This window comes from Protomyctophum bolini (assembly GCF_963924005.1).
Source record: "Protomyctophum bolini genome assembly, chromosome: 10".
NCBI lineage: Eukaryota > Metazoa > Chordata > Actinopteri > Myctophiformes > Myctophidae > Protomyctophum > Protomyctophum bolini.
In genome coordinates this window covers 12,260,397-12,280,396 of record NC_137871.1, presented here as the reverse complement: position 1 = coordinate 12,280,396, position 20,000 = coordinate 12,260,397, and the positions used below count along the sequence as shown (strand labels likewise).

Here is a 20,000-nt window from a genome sequence, read left to right as displayed (position 1 = left end):
CCTGTTACACTCCCAGCACGTCACTGTTGGCTCCCTCATCTCTATGTCTCTCTCTCTCTCTCTCTCCTCTCTCTCTCTCTCTCTCTCTCTCTCTCTCTCTCTCTCTCTCTCTCTCTCTCTCTCTCTCTCTCTCTCTCTCTCTCTCTCTCTCTCCCTCTCTCTCTCTCTCTCTCACGACCGACCGACCAACCAAAACAGGGGTGCCATTTGGGGTCCCAGGAGGAGATGGCACTTGCCAGCCCCTGCAGCAACACATATAGCTCAAATGCAGTTCGTTTTATGCGTATTTTCTCCACCTCTGCATGTAGTTTTTGGCGCGGCATGAGTGCATCCCAGTCCACGCCAATCCACCTATACAATGGCGCACACAAAATTAACTGAGGGGGCTTATATATAGCAGCGCTGGCATTACATATAAGACAAACGCACTTGGAATTGGAAATGGAATTGGTATAGGTTTGTCGGGCCCTTTTGGATGTCAATAAATCAATCAATTCAAGGGGCAGATTTTATATTTGAATTATATATTTGTATGTGATCTACCTGCACAGCCTTTGTGATCTACTGGTAGATCGCCATCTTCCTTTTGGGCAACAATGCTTTTGCATTGGCTCTTCGTCACACTTTGTTTTTGCCACCCTCTAGTTCTCCTCTGGACCAAAAATAGCAGATCTATACTTGAAGATCTGTTATTTTTGAGTGAATTATACACTGCTTTATACGACGAAGTATTGAACGAGGCATCTCTCTCTCTCATATACAGTATAGCCATATGCCTTTTACGTGACCGCATTTGCATCAGCTGTGGCATGTTGTTCTGCTATTATCTCTGCTGGATGTGGACAGGACTATAGAGGAGAGGAGGGGAGGGGAGAGGAGAGGAGAGGGTCTGTGATTTATACAACAGCTCTGCTCTCTCCACCTCCACACACATACTCAACTCACCTCCAATTAGCATGCTAATGAACCCACATATCACTGCTCTGCATGCGTGGGCACATGTGAACGTGTGTGTGTGTGTGTGTGTGTGTGTGTGTGTGTGTGTATGTGTGTGTGTGTGTGTCAGTGTGTCAGTGTGTCACCTGAGGGTGGTTTCTCTCTGTGCTGAGCAAACTGCAAAACAGAAACAGGCCAGTGCTCAGCTAATTAAAAGGCTGTGTGTTCGTGTGTGTGTGTGTGTGCGTGTGTACACACTGTATATGCGTGAGTGCGTGCATGCGTACTGACGTATGGTCCAACATGTGTTACACATGATGGAATATTCACAGTGACCAGTCAGCTCCGACCCTCTCCCGTTCTATGGGTCAAAGGTCATATGGTCAGCATTGGGAGGTCAAACCGCAGCATTCCTCTGCTGCCAGTCACCATGGCAGCGGCGACTGGGTGCACAGTATGTCTGGCTGTGCACACTGAACACACACACACACACACACACACACACACACACACACACACACACACACACACGCACACACACACACACACACAATTACACCCAGAAAACCTGAACTTTGAACATTCTGTGGATTTTCTGTGGTCTGTTTTCTCTTGGAGGCCTTTTGAGCTGCAATGAACACAGGCAAAACAGTGAAAACAGCGACATCTGCTGGCAAATCCCATTGACGTATATAGGATTTGCAGGCTGTGACGTCACAGACAGCAGGAAAATCGGAGCACTTGTTTGAGCCAGACAAACAGAAAATCTACTGAATGTTAAGAACAATTTCACAATCCCTTTAAAAATGTTATAAGTGAAACTGATTAGTGGTTAAATCGGCTGTTGGTTTTATTAACCTATTTTGGACTGATGGTGATAAAAAAAGGCTTCTAAATCCTAATAGTTTTCTGAAAAACCCATGTTTCTATGTCAGTTGTGCTCAACCTTTTTCATGTCAAGGACCCCCAGAATTATCTCTATTGGGCTACGGACCCCCATCTCAAAATATCGTATGGGTTTAAGTGTGCTTTTGAGCTGGGAGTGAATTCTACAATCAGGGGGTGGCCACTGCAAAGGTTTGTATATTTTAATGATCAGTCAATCGATGACTGTGTCTCAGCTTGGATCAATGGGAACTAACGCCGTATTATACGATTCTACTTATTGGCATTACAGTCAACACTCATTGTTCAAATGTTTTAAAGAAAATTTGATCTACTGTGATATACATCACAGCTATTTACTGACTGATGGGTTGTGTCTCATCTCAATAGTACTACTCTCAGAACAGTCTCCTTCACATTCAGTCATTTCAAGTTCCTGCAGCCACTGTGCCGTCTTGCTTCCATTTCACATTGATGTGTGTACGTGTGTGTGTGTGTGTGTGTGTGTGTGTGTGTGTGTGTGTGTGTGTGTGTGTGCGCGTTCGTGCGTGCGTGTGTGTGTGTGTGTGCGCGCGGCGCTGCGCGTGTGTGGACGCGGCGGGTGGCATTGCAACAGTAACCTTTTGCAATAATAATCTGTGTCTGACGGGCCCATTTAATTAACCTCGCAGGAAATTAATCCCAGTGTTAAACGACCGACGAAAAAGATGTTTGATTACCACGGAGAGCCCACCGGGAGCTCTCCCTCCGTCTAATTGGTCAGGAAGAGACAGAACGAGAAGAAAAGTATATACACGCCAAAAAAAAAAAAGGAAAGCAAGAGAGGGAAGCCGTCCGAGAGCGATATGTCTTGGATCTTATGTGGTGTCATTAACGCCGCAATGTCAGTCGACATTGTGACACCACAATGTCGCGATGAATGTCATTTATTGTCCCTGGAGGACTGATAACGCATGGACCACCACACAGGATGGAGGAATTGGGAGGAGAGGACCGTTGGACAAAGGACATCAATGGAAAAGATTCAAAAAAACAAAAAAACAGTATAGTGATGAAATGAACGAGACGGAAAATGGGAATTAGAAAACGTGGATGGAAAATGGGAATTAGAAAACGTGGATTGAAGAGATATGAAATGATATGAAAAAAGGTGTTTTGTTGGTTTGTTTTACCACCAAGTGTCACTGTTGCGCAGCCTAACACACACACATTAACTATGATGATTTTGGGTGTGACAGTACAGTACAGTACAGTACAGTACAGTACAGTACAGTACATTATACAGTACAGTACAGTACAGGGACCCCTGGGGACCCCCACACGGTAACCGTCATTTCTCGACCGTTTCGGACGTGGTGCGGCTCACTGGAACCGGGCCGGCACCCTGGGTGCGTTCCTGTGGGTCTGGAACTTCCGGGGACCCCCGGGGACCCCCACACGGATTTGCACCACTCACTTCACACGGGTGTGATTTTTTTCCCCAGGCAAACGCAGAAGCCATTTTCGTAACCGCTTGAGTTAGCCACCTCCTCGAGTTAGCCACCTTCACTAGTCCCTTCTCTTCAAAAACTAAAAAACAATGACAAATTCAAAACTATAATAACGCCTCCGTTGTGAGGCCAAAACGTCCAAAACCTACGTACTTTTCAGGATTCAAATTCGAAATAGCTAAAATAACTACGAGCTCGAAACGTGTAGCTTGTGTAAGATCTCCTACTGTTGATAGTTTTGCGTGACGCTGTGGTTTTGTTCATTTACGAAAGACAACACAAAAAGTAAGAATATGGAGATAAGGAGTGCTTCCTGTTCCACCAGCATCCCTTGTTCTCTTGTCCTCCACGTCATCCCTCCTCTCAGAGCAGGTGTCTCTCCTCTCTCTCTCTCTCTCTCTCTCTCTCTGGAACTCCACTCTCCGTCTCTGCACTGACCTCAGCTCTCCATGACACACTTCATGAACACCAGTTGTGCGTGCGTGCATGCGTGCGTGCGTGATAGTATTACTATACTTGTGAGAACCAAAAGTCCCCGCCACATTGCCACAAGTAGGGATATATATTGATCAGAACTATACACATTGTGGGGATAACTTTCCTATTTTCTCACAAGAAATACACTTTGTTTGATGGTTAATTTTTTTTTAATAGCTTTTGGGGGCTAGGTATTATATTAAGTATTACATTAAGACATTTATATGTTTGGTTTTTAGGGAATAGAGATTGAGTTACAGTATAGCTGATTTACACGTATAGTTGCGCGCTGGTGCCGTGCACCGAAAAATAGCCGTACTATAGCTTGTAGATCTTCTATTTTTTAGCTTTGGCTTAAGTTAAAAGAAAGTGCCAAAAAATGTTCGTACTTGCGAGGAATGTTGTCTGTTGATGTCCTCACAAGTATAAAAATACAAACACGCACGTGTGCGCGTGCATGTGCGTGCGTGTGTGTGCGTGTATGGACTTCCTGGATCGCAGCAGGTGTCTGTTCTAATAACCCACAGGGCTGAGAGGAGAGACAGAGCTGAGTCATGCTCTTCTGTTTAAACATGCATGCTTATCTGGTCTGATTGTTCTATATCCGTAGACAAACAAGTAGAACATTTACAATTTACAATTGAGGCATTTAGCGCTAGACGCTCTCAACCAGAGCCACTTTACAATATAGGCATGGTAAACACAGAGACATGCAGAGAGACAGTGACTATAGGACCATGAGTAAACCAAGACCCTACTGTAGCATCAGTCTAAACTAAATATACTATCAAAATAATGATCTGTAGGCCTACATTGAAACTAGGATACCAGGTAAACAATGAACCTAGCGTCTGTCTAAATAACCTGTTCTAAATACAAATATATTTATCAACCACTTTAACCATGCAGTCCCTACTTTGAGCGCATATATCATTAATTATAGCCTAGGATAAACCTTTGTCCAAATGTCCAAAAACCTAGAAAAATGTCAATGAGCTGTGAGGCTGCAGAATGGCTATGTAAAACACAGTTAAATATATAGGGCGTAAGTGGTCAATGTCTGTCTGTCTGTCTGTCCATACAGATACCAAAATGAAAGGTTCACATTATATGTGTCCCAAAGCAGGAAAATGCGTAATGCTAAGCATTTTGAGTGATTTGTTATACAGTTTGACCACGCATTCATCATAGGAAAAGTCATAATCAATTAGTCTGAATAGCACAAATATTTATCCATGTGTGTGTGTGTGTGTGTGTGTGTGTGTGTGTGTGTGTGTGTGTGTGTGTGTGTGTGTGTGTGTGTGTGCGCAAGCGCGCGTGTGTGTGTGTGCCACTACCGCAGTCTAAGCCCCACCCACAGCTCGTTAGCGTTAAGTCATCAGTGGGGTCAAGCGCTTTGAAAACACACACACATTACAACACAGCACAAAGATCACATTACAACATTTGAATAAATACAAGGCAATTTGTCACTGTCATGTCAGCCATGCCCCGTTCTCCCTGCCCCGGTTTCCTCCACCCCCCTCCTCTCTCTCTCTCTCTCTCGCTCTCTCTCCCAGCAGTAGGAAGTAGTAATGGTGATTGTATTAACCCCTGCAGGAGAACGCTGACCTTCACTCCTGTTCAGCTGGAGGTAATGACCCAGGAGCCACGCACACACACACACACACACACACGCACGCACGCACATGCACAAACACACACACACACACACACACACACACACACACACACACACACACACACACACACACACACACACACACACACACACACACACACACACACACACACACACACACACACACACACACATCCTTGCTTGGGTAATATTCAATCAATTTTTATGATTTAAAAAGAAAAATTACACTTGAAGATCAAAGTGTCAATCGCAAACAAACTTGAGAGACGTGGGCAGATATTGATGTTTTTAGTGAAAAACCAACAGACCTTATCTACTGTATATACATAACGCTATCGACGACTCTGGCGGCCTCTCTGTTTTTCCGGGGGCACGAGAGAGAAGAGGCCATACATAATATTTTCAGTGTTCTGTGGAATTTATTTCCTGTGGAATGGCTGACGAGAGAGAGAGAGAGAGAGAGAGGGGGAGAGAGAGAGAGAGAGAGAGAGAGAGAGAGAGAGAGAGAGGTGAAGAAAAAAAGAATTTCTCCATCTCTGTTCTCTGGAGGCTAACAGTTCTCAGTGGGATTATTTTCATTGGCAGGTAGACATAAAGCTTAGCTTCTCTTCGGCAAGTCACCCACTCTCAGACTGATGTCAAAGACTTAATATTAAATGTATTTACACAAAGACCAGCTTTACTCTCTCTCTCTCTCTCTCGCACACGCACACGCGTGCGCACACACGCACACGCACACTAAGAAAGAAAGAAAGCAAGAAAGAAAGAAAGAAAAATGATGGCCATGAGGAATAGGCCTACATAGACAGAGAAGGTGTTGCCATCGAGCCTGCAGTCATGAACCAATACAGCCACCCTATCACAGATCAGTGAGATCACCGCCTTCAACCTCAGCCTGCACAACACACAGCAAACCTACTACTGTATATCCGAAGGTGTAGCTGCGCTGAGTGACTACAGCACACAGCATACAACACAACCTTGTAGCTGTCTTCTATACTTTCATCAGTTGTGTAGGTGAGGCCAGGCCGGGTCAAACCTTGGAACCCATGGATGATAGACAGATATAGAGCCTCCCTCTCTCAGGTTCATCACCGATGAACCATCCAGTCACATCCATCCTCCATCTTATTGGGCGTTACTTGCTGGTGCATTAAGGGCCAGGGCAATTCCCACTAGGACTGGCAGGTACTAGAACACATGGGATATGATCCAGAGAGCTTAATTGATAATGGTACAGTAATGGTATCAAAATGTTTTGGCATGTGGGCGGGCTTCTACACACCAGGCTGAGGCACAGTATTCAGCTGCAGCAAAGACCAGGGCCTGCGTGGAGATTCGTGGTACCTATCGCTGCTCTTGTACCCGTGTATACATGCACGGTTCAGGAGTAGGTTGGGAGGAACACCATAAGCCTTGAGAAATGAATTGCATTTTTATAGCGCCTTTCCAAGTGCTCAAAGCGCTTTACAATGGTTCATTCATCCATACATTGGGAGGTGAAGCAGTCGACGCCAGCGTCCTCACTTCCCACATTCACACACCAATGGTGGCGAGCTCACACCGACCAACTCATTGGAGGCAATGTACTTCCAATATCACTTTTAATTTAAAACATATTTGTAAACAGTTATAGTAATTTGAAAGGTTGCCATAGTTACCCTCTGAATATTGATTCTCTAGCTACCTGCTGTATCTAACAAACCTATCTAAGTCTGACATCACAAACTCCATATTTGGGCGTTGTTGATCTAGAGCCCAATATATGGAATGGGCAGAGACATCATAGTGCTGACATCATGCTAATGTAAAACTCCATATATGGATATAAGTAACTGACTTATCGTGACATCAGTGAGATATCACGAGCATCCAGCAAAGCACTATTATAAAGGATGGCAATCACACCTTTATTTCACTATTGCACTATTTAACATGCTCCTTGCGAGGTGCGACTTCAACCCTCACGTATACCAGGCTTCAACTATGCTGTCACCAGGAGAGTCTACATCGCCAGTGTACAAGTCAAGATATTTGACCTTATACGACCCAGGTCTCTCTGCATTATACAGGGATCTAGACATCTCGGTTACGTTTCGACCGGACACCACTGCAGCGGGTTCTAGACTTGGAAAACCAGTCCCCACTTCATTCCCGTCAACATCCACTCATAGCAGAAGCGTTGATGATGGAAGGAGACTCTCAGGTCTCACGTGCCGAGTGTCCATATGCCTGTGCCTTCACCTTCCTCCATGGACACATGAAGAGGTGCCACAAGGACCTCTACTGTCAAACAGTGAGGAAAGAACAGACGGTCTCCTCAGCAGCCTGTCGGCAAATAAACTGCCCTGTAACCAGCCAGAAACATGGAGTCACAGATGAACCAACACCTTACAGTCATCAACAGTTTACCAACACTGTGGCTCTGGCGGGAGAAGGAAAGACGCATCAGATGACTTACACTGGAAAGGAAAGCTATATCTCTCAACAGTGTAACAAGAGTTTCATTAGGTTAGGTCACCTGGACCCACACCAGTGTATCCACACTGGGGAAAAACCTTTCCATTGCAAACAATGCGACAGGAGTTTCTCTCATTTGGGTAACCTGAAGAAACACCAACATATCCATACTGGAGAAAAACCTTACCACTGTCAACAATGTGACAAACGTTTCACTGTATCAACTGCCCTGAAGATACACCAGCGGACCCACACTGGAGAAAAACCTTTCCATTGTGAACAATGTGACAAGAGTTTCACTACATCAAGGGACCTGAGGGCCCACCAGCGTATCCACACTGGAGAAAAACCTTTCCATTGCAAACAATGTGACAAGAGTTTCTCACAGTTGGGTAATCTGAGGAAACACCAACGTACCCATACTGGAGAAAAACCTTACCACTGTCAACAATGTGACAAACGTTTCACTGTATCAACTGCCCTAAAGATACACCAGCGTATCCACACTGGAGAAAAACCGTTCCATTGCAAACAATGTGACAAGAGTTTCTCACAATGGTGTAATCTGAGGAAACACCAGCGTCTCCACCCCGGAGACAGACCTTATTGCTGTAAACAGTGTGACAAGAGTTTCATTCAATCGAGTGACCTGAAGAAACCCGAGCGTATCCACAGTGAGAAATCTTACCACTGAAAACATTGTGACAAGAGTTTCGGTCGGTCAGGTACTCTGCAGGCACACCATGCCATATCGGTCTCAAATTAATCCAGATGATTTAATCGGTTTTCACCAGCAAAAGATTAATACAATTTTAGAAATGTAAAAGATTATCACCGAGTTCAATATAAATCAAAAGATTCTAGTACCTCTATAGAGCGTCCCGCCCCCTACCAGGGCCCAGGAAATGATTCTCTGTTCATTTTCCTCAGACATTTCAAAAAGTATAGATTTAAAGACCTTTTAAGCCTCGTACAAAGCCAACTCTTGTCGTGACAAATCATGACAACAAACACATTTTTTTGGGCCGAACAAATAATTAGAAAGAAGAAAAAAACGGCAGGTTACAACACTTTTTTTGTTGTTTTTCTTCTTTAATTTTTTGTTTGGTCCAAAATATGTTTGTTGTCATGATTTGTCACGACAAGAGTTGGCTTTGTCCGCGGTGTAACCGTCTTTAACCCATTCAGGCCCGACGTCAAAATAAAAAAAAAACGTTCTGAAAGATATACCTATTCAAAGATTTGTGCCGCATTTTTTGTGACCTACAAGTTCTACAAGCTATGAGCTTGTAGATCTGCTATTTTTCAATAGCTAACGTATAACAAAATGGGTTAAAGTGTAATGTCACTTATTTTGCTTTAACACTGAAAAACAAAATGATGAGAAAAATGAACATGTCTTATAAAATTAAACAAATTGCCTGTAAATGAGCTTATAATGGCAATATATATAAATTAGAAAAAAAAAAATCTTGATGAAAAACAAAAACAGGTAAGTTTAAAGAACATTGGTAGTAAAAGTATATCCATAAAAAAGAGGGATGTCATTAAGGGAGTAAGGGAGGTGGTCAAATGGAGTTGTTTTGTAAAAACTGTAAAAACTGTTAAATGCCCGGATGCAAACTGTAACCCAGATGAAACCATAGAGAACCTGCTAGTGGACTGTCAGAGGTCTAGAGATGTATGGGGGAAAATGCCACAGATCGGTTTTTACCATTAACATTAACGTTATACTTATAATGCAGTATTGTATGGAGTCTTTGATGAAAAACATGTCTGCTATGGAACAAGACTTCTATTGGGCTGTGGTTTGCACAGTGGTCAATAAGATCTGGAACACCAGGAGTGATCAGGAGGGCCATCTCTGGAGAGGTGGTCTTCATACAAATAGTAACTGAACTGAAAAGACAGAGAACCCTGGACTCAAGACAGAAAAACTGATACCAACACTCTGTGTGTGTATTGCAATTCCTTACTACTGTACTGCCAAACTCAATGTAATATGAGTGCCATGAATAATTTAAATAAAGCATATTTAAAAGGAAAGCAGGACATGGGTTTAAAATGTATTTCGAAACTTAATTGTTGTATTAAATATTGTAGGATGGCATTTTGTATTGCCGTTATTTTTTGTATGTTATTTTTTATTCCTCAGGTACCCACACTTTCTCTCCATAATAGGACACACGCTCTTACATCAAATGGTAGGGCTGTAACGATTACAAATATAGGTTTATGGGTGCTTGGACATGTATGAACCCACGCGTCACGCATCACTAACATGTCCTACACATACAAGACAAAGGAAGTGTCCCTCTCACACACAGCAGTCATCACATACCTTCTGTATGGGGCCGAGACATGGACACACAGGACAAGGGCCCTGGATGGAGTCAGTCTGCACAAGAATGTACTAACTACGTAGGTGTCACATGGACGGACCACAACAGAAATGTGAACCTCTGTTTACTCTACAGGGACCTACAGTATACCAGGGGTCGACCGACCGACAGACCGACAGACCGACAGACCGACAGACCGACAGACAGACAAGGATGATGGTTTTGCCGTCAAGCCAGTCATTAAACAATAGCCGTCACAACACACAATCTTCAACACACCCACAACACAGCAGCCGCACACTTAGTAACAATAACTAACTATCTACTAACTGTAGTGTAGATAAACATCAGTCTTCATTTTTAAATGATGGCTGTCGTCATGTGAAAGCCCAAAACCTCTAGCTTGAACTTAAAAGGCTAATTGAAGTGGCCAAGATCCACATGATAATACTATTCTGTTACAACAACTCAGTTTGTTCAGTGGCAAACACAACACAACACAGACTGCAGCGTCCAATCCCAGATCAGAAACACAACACAGACTGCAGCATCCACCCAATCCCAGAGCAGACACAACACAGACTGCAGCATCCACCCAATCCCAGAACAGACACAAGTTACAACACAGACTGCAGCATCCACCCAATCCCAGAGCAGACACAACACAGACTGCAGCGTCCAATCCCAGAGCAGAAACACAACGCAACACAGACTGCAGCATCCAATCCCAGAGACACAAACAGTCACTGACTGAACATGTTTCATTAATTGCCACCCAATCATTGCATCCTAAAATGACAGCAACAGCTTGAAGTGTACACACAGCTTAATTTGCTTACAACACAAGCAGCAGCAGCAAATAAGGGAAAAAGCTCCGTACCTTGAGCTGTCTTCTACTTCAGTTGTAGAAGAAGGGATGGCGGCCAGCAGGGTCAAAGTTTGGAACCCACCAATGGATAGAGAGAGATAGAGCAGTCCTCTTTTAGTTGGTCCTCAGATGAGCCCTCCAGCGGGGTCTCCAGTCCTCTCCATCCTCCATACATCCCGACTGTGGCTCAGGAGGTAGAGCAGGTCCTTTGGCAAAATTGCTCCCAATGTGCAGGTTGGTACCTTGCATGGCTTCCGCCGCAATCAGTGTATGAATGTGTGTGTGTGTGTGTGTGTGTGTGTGTGTGTGTGTGTGTGTGTGTGTGTGTGTGTGTGTGTGTGAATGTAATGCATATGTAAAGCGCCTTGGATAAAGGTGCTATATAAATGGCACCGTTTACCATTTAATCCCAGTGTCAATGTCACCGACCAGCCTCATTCTCCTCCTCCTGGAGGCCATCTTCTCTCACCCACCCTCGGTATCACTCCATACAGATGCATGTTGGTAACGTGTTCATCCTGGTTGATGTTTAGCACTGCACGTAGCATTCTGGTGTAGCACAGTGGGGCCAGGGACGATAGAGCAGGCTTCAGGGTCCAGCATTCACAGCTATATAGGAGAGCGGACATCATGAATGGTAAATGGTGCATTTATATAGCGCCTTTATCCAAGGCGCCTTACATAGACTGTGCATTACATTCACCCATACATTCATACACAGATGGCGGCGGAAACCATGCAAGGCACCAACCTGCACATCAGGAGCCATTAGGGGTTCATAAATCATAAATAATAATAACTTGAATTTATATAGCACCTTAAAAAAACAAGGACACTTTACATGAATATACTATGAATATAGTACAGTATTTCTTTTTACATTGTATGGTTTTATTACTGTAAATTGTTTGACATTGACTTATAATAATAATTATAGTTGAAATACTTGTTCAGTTATTGTTATTTTAGTATTTAAAAAAAACCATTTGCACATAGCTTGTAGAAATGCCTATTCTCATACTTTAGTGTGACAGTCTTGTATGAAGAAGTATAGGGCATTAAGCCATTTGTAAACAAACACAATATTATTCACTTCACAGGCACAGCACACAAACAATGCTTTATATCCTGACTAGTTCTTTCATTTGACTTTTTGTAAATATAATTAGTGACATGACATTACACACAAACAAACAATTCACCTCTATTAACCATGAATGCTAAAGCAGCTAATTAACTGTAGGTAGTAGCTAGGTAAGCTAACGCACCTGGTCTCTTGGGGAATGGATTCCCTTTTTTTCCAAGGACGATAATTAAACTTCTCCTCCTGCTGTCACCGTCATGTCTCTGGGAAGTTTCCACTCCCTGACACTGACAACTCTCCTCATCTTCCATGAGGTGGAAGTTGGTATACGTTTTAACTTGTTTATTTCACTGTTTTACTAACAAACACGAAGGAGACAAACACTCGTCAGTGTAGAGCAGGTGTGTGTGTGTGGGGGGGGGGGGGGGGGGGGGGTGAAACCAAAGCCCTTTAAAGTGCCCGCGCGTGAAGCCTGCTTAGGGAGTGTCTGCCAATAACCTGCATCACAGAATAGAGTGACCGTCTGCCATATTACGTTTTTAACTCAAATCTATGCTTCTGGGCCGGGGGTCCCTGGAACAACATATTTTCAGATGGGGGTCGGTGGCCAATTACATGATTTTTGGGGTTCCTTGACATGAAAATGTTTGAGAACCACTGACATAGAAACATAGGGTTTTTCAGAAAACTGTCATGATTTAGAAGACATTTTGTAGAATCGTTCTCACGTCTAAATGGGTTAAGACATTTAGGACTGAGGCTGCCGATTCTACAAGATGTCTTCTAAATCCTGACACTGGTGCTCAAACTATAGTTCATGTCAAGGACCCCTAAAAAATTATAATGTAAAAATTATCCGCCGACCCCCATCTCAAAATATGTTGTTCCTGACCTGCAGGGACCCTCTTCACCCCAGAAGCAAAGATTTTAGTTAAAAACGTTCGCTGTGAAAGAATATAAAATTAAAATATTTGCGGCACATATATTCACAAAAATAGCGAAAGTTTAAAATAATTGGTTAAAGTGGTTAAGAGCTATAAAGGTGACACAGATGCGGACCGTTAGGCCGGCCCAGGCCACAGCTCAACTTTTCGGATGTATCTTTGGCTTGAAGTCGCTGGCTTCCATTGAAAATGAACGGTAGACTGTATGTTTGTATCTGGCCGTGTGAATGCAGCATAACGTTGCGTTCACACGAGTGACGAGGCATATGCAAAGATCACAGCATATTTGCTGATTTGTATATCTGATGCTCACATGCACGGTCGGTCATTGACACACCTGCGTGTGTGTCAGATTGACAAATTGTCACGGCCCCTGCCAGTCTGTCTGTCTGTGTGTGTGTGAGCATGTGTGGGCGTGGTTCCTGGCTTTCCAGATTGGCACACCTGGCTCTGATCATCCAATCTCACTCACCTGCCTGCCATCTTCTCATCACCACCACCACACCATAAAAGCCCTGGTTTCCTCGCCGCACGCTGCCAGATCGTCCCACAGTTCTCCGTGCGGTAACGCTTCTAGCTGTTATTCCCTAGTGTTTCCTATAGTGATAATTATCCCTAGTGTTTGTGCTCTACTATTACTTTGTTCCAGTGTTTTTGGTTTTTGACTTTGGTTTTTTCCTTCTGCCTCAGTTGCCTGCCTGTTTGCCAGCCAGCTCCTGCTATGCTTCATGCTTGCTGAAAAGTAGCCAATCTACAAGCTCACCCTGGACAGTTGCCTATCTACAAGCTCATAATTCTGTTTTGAATAAACACCCTTGGACTTTGCCCTCCTTGTCGTGTCTGCATTTGGGTCTGCCAGTTTGGTTAAACGTGACACAAATTTGACATTGCACATAATGCAGGATGTGCTTCAACTCCAACACAAAAATGTATTGACAGAAAGTAGCCTATATAGCTCATGTGACATGTCTATACAGTGTCTATATGTCTATACAGTGGATTTTTATGAAACAAAAACTTTGCAGATAGAAAGAGGATAAGCTTTCCTTGAGCCCAGTGTCCATGACATCATGGAGCCCATGGACACTTTGAAATACTAAAATATCTAAAAACACATACTACCCACGCAAAACCCCCTGCAGGAAAGTGTTTCTTGTCTCCCAAACATCATTAAAATAAGATCTGGTTGCAAAAAAAAAAACATATCAGTAAACAATTAAGTAGAAGGTAGCCTACTGTGACACCAAAACAAAAACATTTATTTATTTATTTAGACAATAAAAGTAGGTTATAAGTATACCCATGTACTCTCTCTCTCTCTCTCTCTCTCGCTCGCACACACACGCACATGCGCACACACTCACATGCGCACACACACACACACACACACACACACACACACACACGTTACTTTGGTCAACTCACCGTGGAGAATAAACACAGTCAGTTGGGAAGAATAACCACGACCGTCTTTCAAGTGTGTCACATATCATGACTTGGCGTTATTCACTCCCTGGCAACCCTATACCAACTCTACTCAACTTCCATGAGGTGGCACATTACAAGTTGTTTATTTCACTATTGTTTTCATTTCAAAACAACTCTCACTCTGTCTCTTTACAGCAGGTAAGGAAAGGAAAGGTAGGCCTACTGTTTACCCAGGGTAAATGGACTAAGCTCAAGAACTTGTTTACAGCCAGGCCCTGCTCATAGAACATTTCATAGTAGAGGTTCAATGCCTTGCCCAAGGGCACTTCAGGTGTGCACTGGGGGAAAGGGGAGGGGCAACCGAAAGATTTTAAAGAGACCGTGTGAAGCCGAGTGTCGTCTACCGTCAATATTAACCTGTATTCACACTTTCTAGGGAGCATCTGACAATAACGCATTATTTTGTGTCTATTCAGTGTTTTGCTTTTCTTTTCTCCCCTCTTTTTTTGTTGGGATGTTGTCCCAAATAAGCAAGCACACTTTAGGCAAATGAATAAATACTCTTATAGTCAGAGATGTAACTTTGTTTCAACAGAAGAATAATTTAGGCTACACAAAAATAAATGACTAAATTATCAGCCCAGGTTAGATGGTTAGGGGATAAAACAAGAGAGGCGAGGTTGACATGTTTGGACATACAGAGGAGGGATGAGGGGTAGCTATATTAAATATATATATATATATATTTCCTATATTATAGGAAAAAAGCTATATTTGAACTTACCTTCGTTACTCGCGGCATTTACAGCATAAGCTTTGTTGTGTTCAACAACCACATAACCGCATGACATCACGGGTAGATCAGCCTCCACTAGGCTACTGCAAGTAGCATAGAAGTGGCAGGGCGGCCAGCCAGAAAACTGGAACCCATCAAGAATTCATTTCGCTCACAGAACAGTAGAGCTGTGGGCGATGATTCCACTGTGACTACATCTCCTCATGACTGCATCTTTCCACTCAAGGCAAACCTTGTCCAATTTAAAAATGACAGTTGTATACAGTGCGTATGTCTTTCATTCATCACTCAACGCACGCTGAGCCTTTTTGTCCGTGAAAACATTCTTCGAGGCAGAGTAACATGCAGCATGTTTGCAACACATGCAGGCACGCGGGCATGTGTCTCATTTAGGTGCTACTGTTCTGTGCCAGCATGTTCTGTACAGTTAAGTTCATGCTGGCACACAGAAATACCTCAATTAAATTAACATTATGATTGTAAATGGCTTTACCCTCAATGCTGTCAGTACTCACATATCTGACTAATTACCTAAAGAAAAGTGAGCGACACCCACAGCCAAAGAACTAGAGGGAGCGACAACAATCTGGTACCATGCACCCACATTTAAAACAACCTACATGGGTAAATGCTCCTTCTACAGCACTGCCACACATGTTTGGAATGCCCTGACCCCTTCCCTCAAAAAAATGCGGATCACTGGCTTCCTTTAAAACAGGCCTGAAATCCACCTTTCATGAGGCCGAAGTGTGAGGTAAATATTCACTTCTACCATAGACAGATGACCCCCCCCCCCCCACCCTCTTTTTCCTACTCTGTACATATAGTGTTTTATATTGTGATGATATTGAATGGAAAGATTCAGGTCAAGCGGTCATTGTGGTGAATCTGGAGTGTTCTGCTGTGTTCCAAGTCACTCTCTCATTCAGTATACCGGTACATGGACTATTTAAATTGTCAGCTATTTTGCAGGGTAGTGTTCCAAACCTAAAACCAAAAAAATATGTTTTTGTTTTAGGGTGGGTCAGTGGCCTAACGAGCCAACATTGGGCCCCCAATGCAGGATGGTAAAGGAGGGGCCCCAGTGCACATATCCAGAGTGTGTGACTGGTGTCAGACATAATGTCAGAAGTAGCCAGAAACAGCAAGGCCTATGCATGGACATAATACTATAGCCAATTATTAATGGCGTATACATTAGAATTTCCAAAGTCAAATCAAGATAGTGGTGGCCTATATACTTCAAGCACCTCAAGTAGTATAATGCATATTATACACAAAAGATGTCAAGCCACAAAGACACCAAGTCGCGTCTTTTGCATTGACTTTGTACTGCTAACGATGAGTATTTTGATTGAAATAATTAAATAGAAATAACCTCTTCCATCCTTTAGTTCCAGTTGGTGTACGACTGTACGTATAACATTCTTTGTTATATTAGTTTTCATTGCTTTTTCTTTTAAGACAGGACAAAACAAGACATACATGACAAGACATACTGTACACCAGACTATAATAAAGCATAATTAAACGAGCAACAGACCAGACAATATATCGATAAGAAACATTAACATTAAGAGCCATAGCAAAACGTAACATTCTTGATAGATAGTCCAGAGGGTCAGTAGGCCTATCTCATCATGGGTAAAGTGTTTGACACAACGTGGTTCGCTATGATGTCAAAAGTCTTGTATACATTCTATAATTATTCTGGTGTCGGCCTGAATGTCCATCAGTTCATTCTCACTGCAGACGGCTGTATACCGAGAAAACGTTCAAAAGGACATTCAAATCCATTCCTGTCAGCCCAGAGAAAAAAGCGTGGTGGGAGAATTTTGTGATGTATATCTGTGTGCGCGCGGCGTCCAATCGTCCATGCCTGTGTGTGTGTGTGTGTGTGTGTGTGTGTGTGTGTGTGTGTGTGACTGTGTGTCAGATGGAAGTCACATGTTACAGCTCGGAGGTAAGTGGGGGTTAGCACAACAGCGTGGACCTCCTGCACCTTTTCATCTGAATGTTTCTCCATCTTTCCTCTCTCCACTCCACTCAGTAAAACAAATCCTGTCCTCTCTGTCACCTGACTCTAAAGTAAATCCTGTACTTTATAGTATGATCCAGACAATAAATAACGCTTCACTCACTCTCTCTCACACACGCTCGCGCACGCACATGCACACGCACGCACACGTACAAGTACAAGTACACACACATGCACATGCACACACATGCACAGACCCACATAATGCAACGTACATCAACATATATCCATACATACACAAAAAACACATATCCGAAACCACATGCACACATCTACAATCTCTCTCTCTCTCACACGCACGCACGCACACAGAGAGGCCCAGATACTCCAGACAGAAGGTTTACGTGTGTGGGCAAAAGAAAAACAGTTAAAGTCCTGTTCGACGCAGATGTCCTCTACTTAAAAAGAAAAGATAAATTCTTTCTCTCCTTCCTCTCCTCTCCCTCCAGCCTCTCCAGAGACTCAGCAATAACCACCGCGGACGGACGGAGGAAGGGAGGAGAGCGAGGATGGATGGAGGGAGGGAAGGGGGGATGAGGAGAGGGAGGAGTGATGTTTGACTCAGGGATATTTAATCCTCTCTGCGAGGTGCGAGCGTCTCTGTTTGGCTTCAGCACATCAAAGACACTGTTCAGATCCTGGAGAGACCACTGGTCTAACCCCCCCTATACAGGGTCACACGCACGCACGCACGCACGCACGCTATGAAATGTGTGTTAACTGAAATTGTAAAAATACACACATACAAATGTATGCAAACATGCACTGTGCAGTATGTGCACATGTGTGCATTTGGGCATATGCGTGCATGCAGTGTGTGTGTGTGTGTGTGTGTGTGGGGAGGGGGATTTCAGTAGAGAGGTGAGTGGTAATGAGGCAATGACTGATGTCACTCTGTGTCTCTCTGTTGGATGTCTGTCTGTCTGTCTGTCTGTCTGTCTGTCTGTCTGTCTGTCTGTCTGTCTGTCTGTCTGTCTGTCTGTCTGTCAAACTGTCAAACTGTCAAACTGTCAAACTGTGCACACCTGGATGCCAGAGCAGATCTGCCTGTTATAGCGCCACCATGAGGCTGATTCCTGTTATAGCGCCACCATGAGGCTGATTCCTGTTATAGCGCCACCATGAGGCTGATTCCTGTTATAGCGCCACCATGAGGCTGATTCCTGTTATAGCGCCACCATGAGGCTGATTCCTGTTATAGCGCCACCATGAGGCTGATTCCTGTTATAGCGCCACCATGAGGCTGATTCCTGTTATAGCGCCACCATGAGGCTGATTCCTGTTATAGCGCCACCATGAGGCTGATTCCTGTTATAGCGCCACCATGAGGCTGATTCCTGTTATAGCGCCACCATGAGGCTGATTCCTGTTATAGCGCCACTATGAGGCTGATTCCTGTTATAGCGCCACCATGAGGCTGATGCCTGTTATAGCGCCACCATGAGCCTATCTAACCTATCTAAAGCTAATCCTACCAGCCTGTTATAAGCGCCACCATGAGGCTGATTCACATTTTTTGAAAGGACACATTTTGTCCAAAGATCACGCAAATAGGTACACAGTATCTCTAGTCTATAGTCTATAGTTTATAGTATAAATCGGTACACAGTATCTCTAGTCTATAGTCAAGACGGATCTGGCCAATACTTCATATTCCATAACATTGGCTTCTAAAGATTGCAGGATTGTTCAGTTTTGAGCGGGATTGTTCCTCAAATCATGAACATATAGCGTGCAATTTCCATGAAATATTGCATGCCATTCCCACTAGGCAGAGGAAGAAATGCCACCCTTTTCACATTGGCCGGCCTGTCACTGTCATTGCGCCACCAACAGGTAATTCTTTGCAAAACACATTTTTGGAACAAAATGCTTCACCCTATAGGCCTCTTCACATTGGCCTATTATGGCGCCAGACCTGGCCTGGCGGAGACATTTCTAGTTTACATTTCTGTTACCCTATAAAGCCTTAGCCTAGATAAATGTTGACGTGTTGTTTTCTGTATTGTAGGGTGGGTGATGGCTGATTGCAGTCACACCTGAGCTGAGTGGAACTAATTGTGAGCCTGTTGTGAATCAGCCATCCCCACACACAAACACTAGTCTGGACAGTTCGTTCTGAGGACATGTCTTGGTCTTATTTATTGTATCAATGACCCCTTGCCTTTCATGTTAAAAAAGAGACTACATGGAAATAATGTGTTTCATCCTTTTGAGATGCAGCACACACGAACAAACGCACGGCCGCACGGCTACACTAAGAGGATGTGTTGGTGTGTGTGTGTGTGTGTGTGTGTGTGTGTGTGTGTGTGTGGAGGGGGGGGGGGGGGGGGGGGAGAGAGAGCGTGAGCATGCAGCCAGGTGTCCAATTATTAAAACCAACACAAGATACTTTTTTTGTCCACACATACACACACACACACACACACACACACACACACACACACACACACACACACACACACACACACACACACACACACACACACACACACACACACACACACACACACAGAGATTATGTCTCAGACAGTCAGAGCTCCTGCCTTCAATCAACCTCAGTCTGTCTGTCTGTCTGTCTGTCTGTCTGTCTGTCTGTCTGTCTGTCTG

At 43.8% G+C, this 20,000-nt stretch overlaps 1 long non-coding RNA gene across 1 annotated transcript in view; it reads left to right on the top strand.

Annotated features, from left to right (window-relative positions):
* The window catches only part of LOC308322782, a 486,306-nt gene that overhangs the window by 251,737 nt on the left and 214,569 nt on the right, over positions 1-20,000 (top strand). The gene's annotated exons all lie outside the window — the stretch shown is intronic.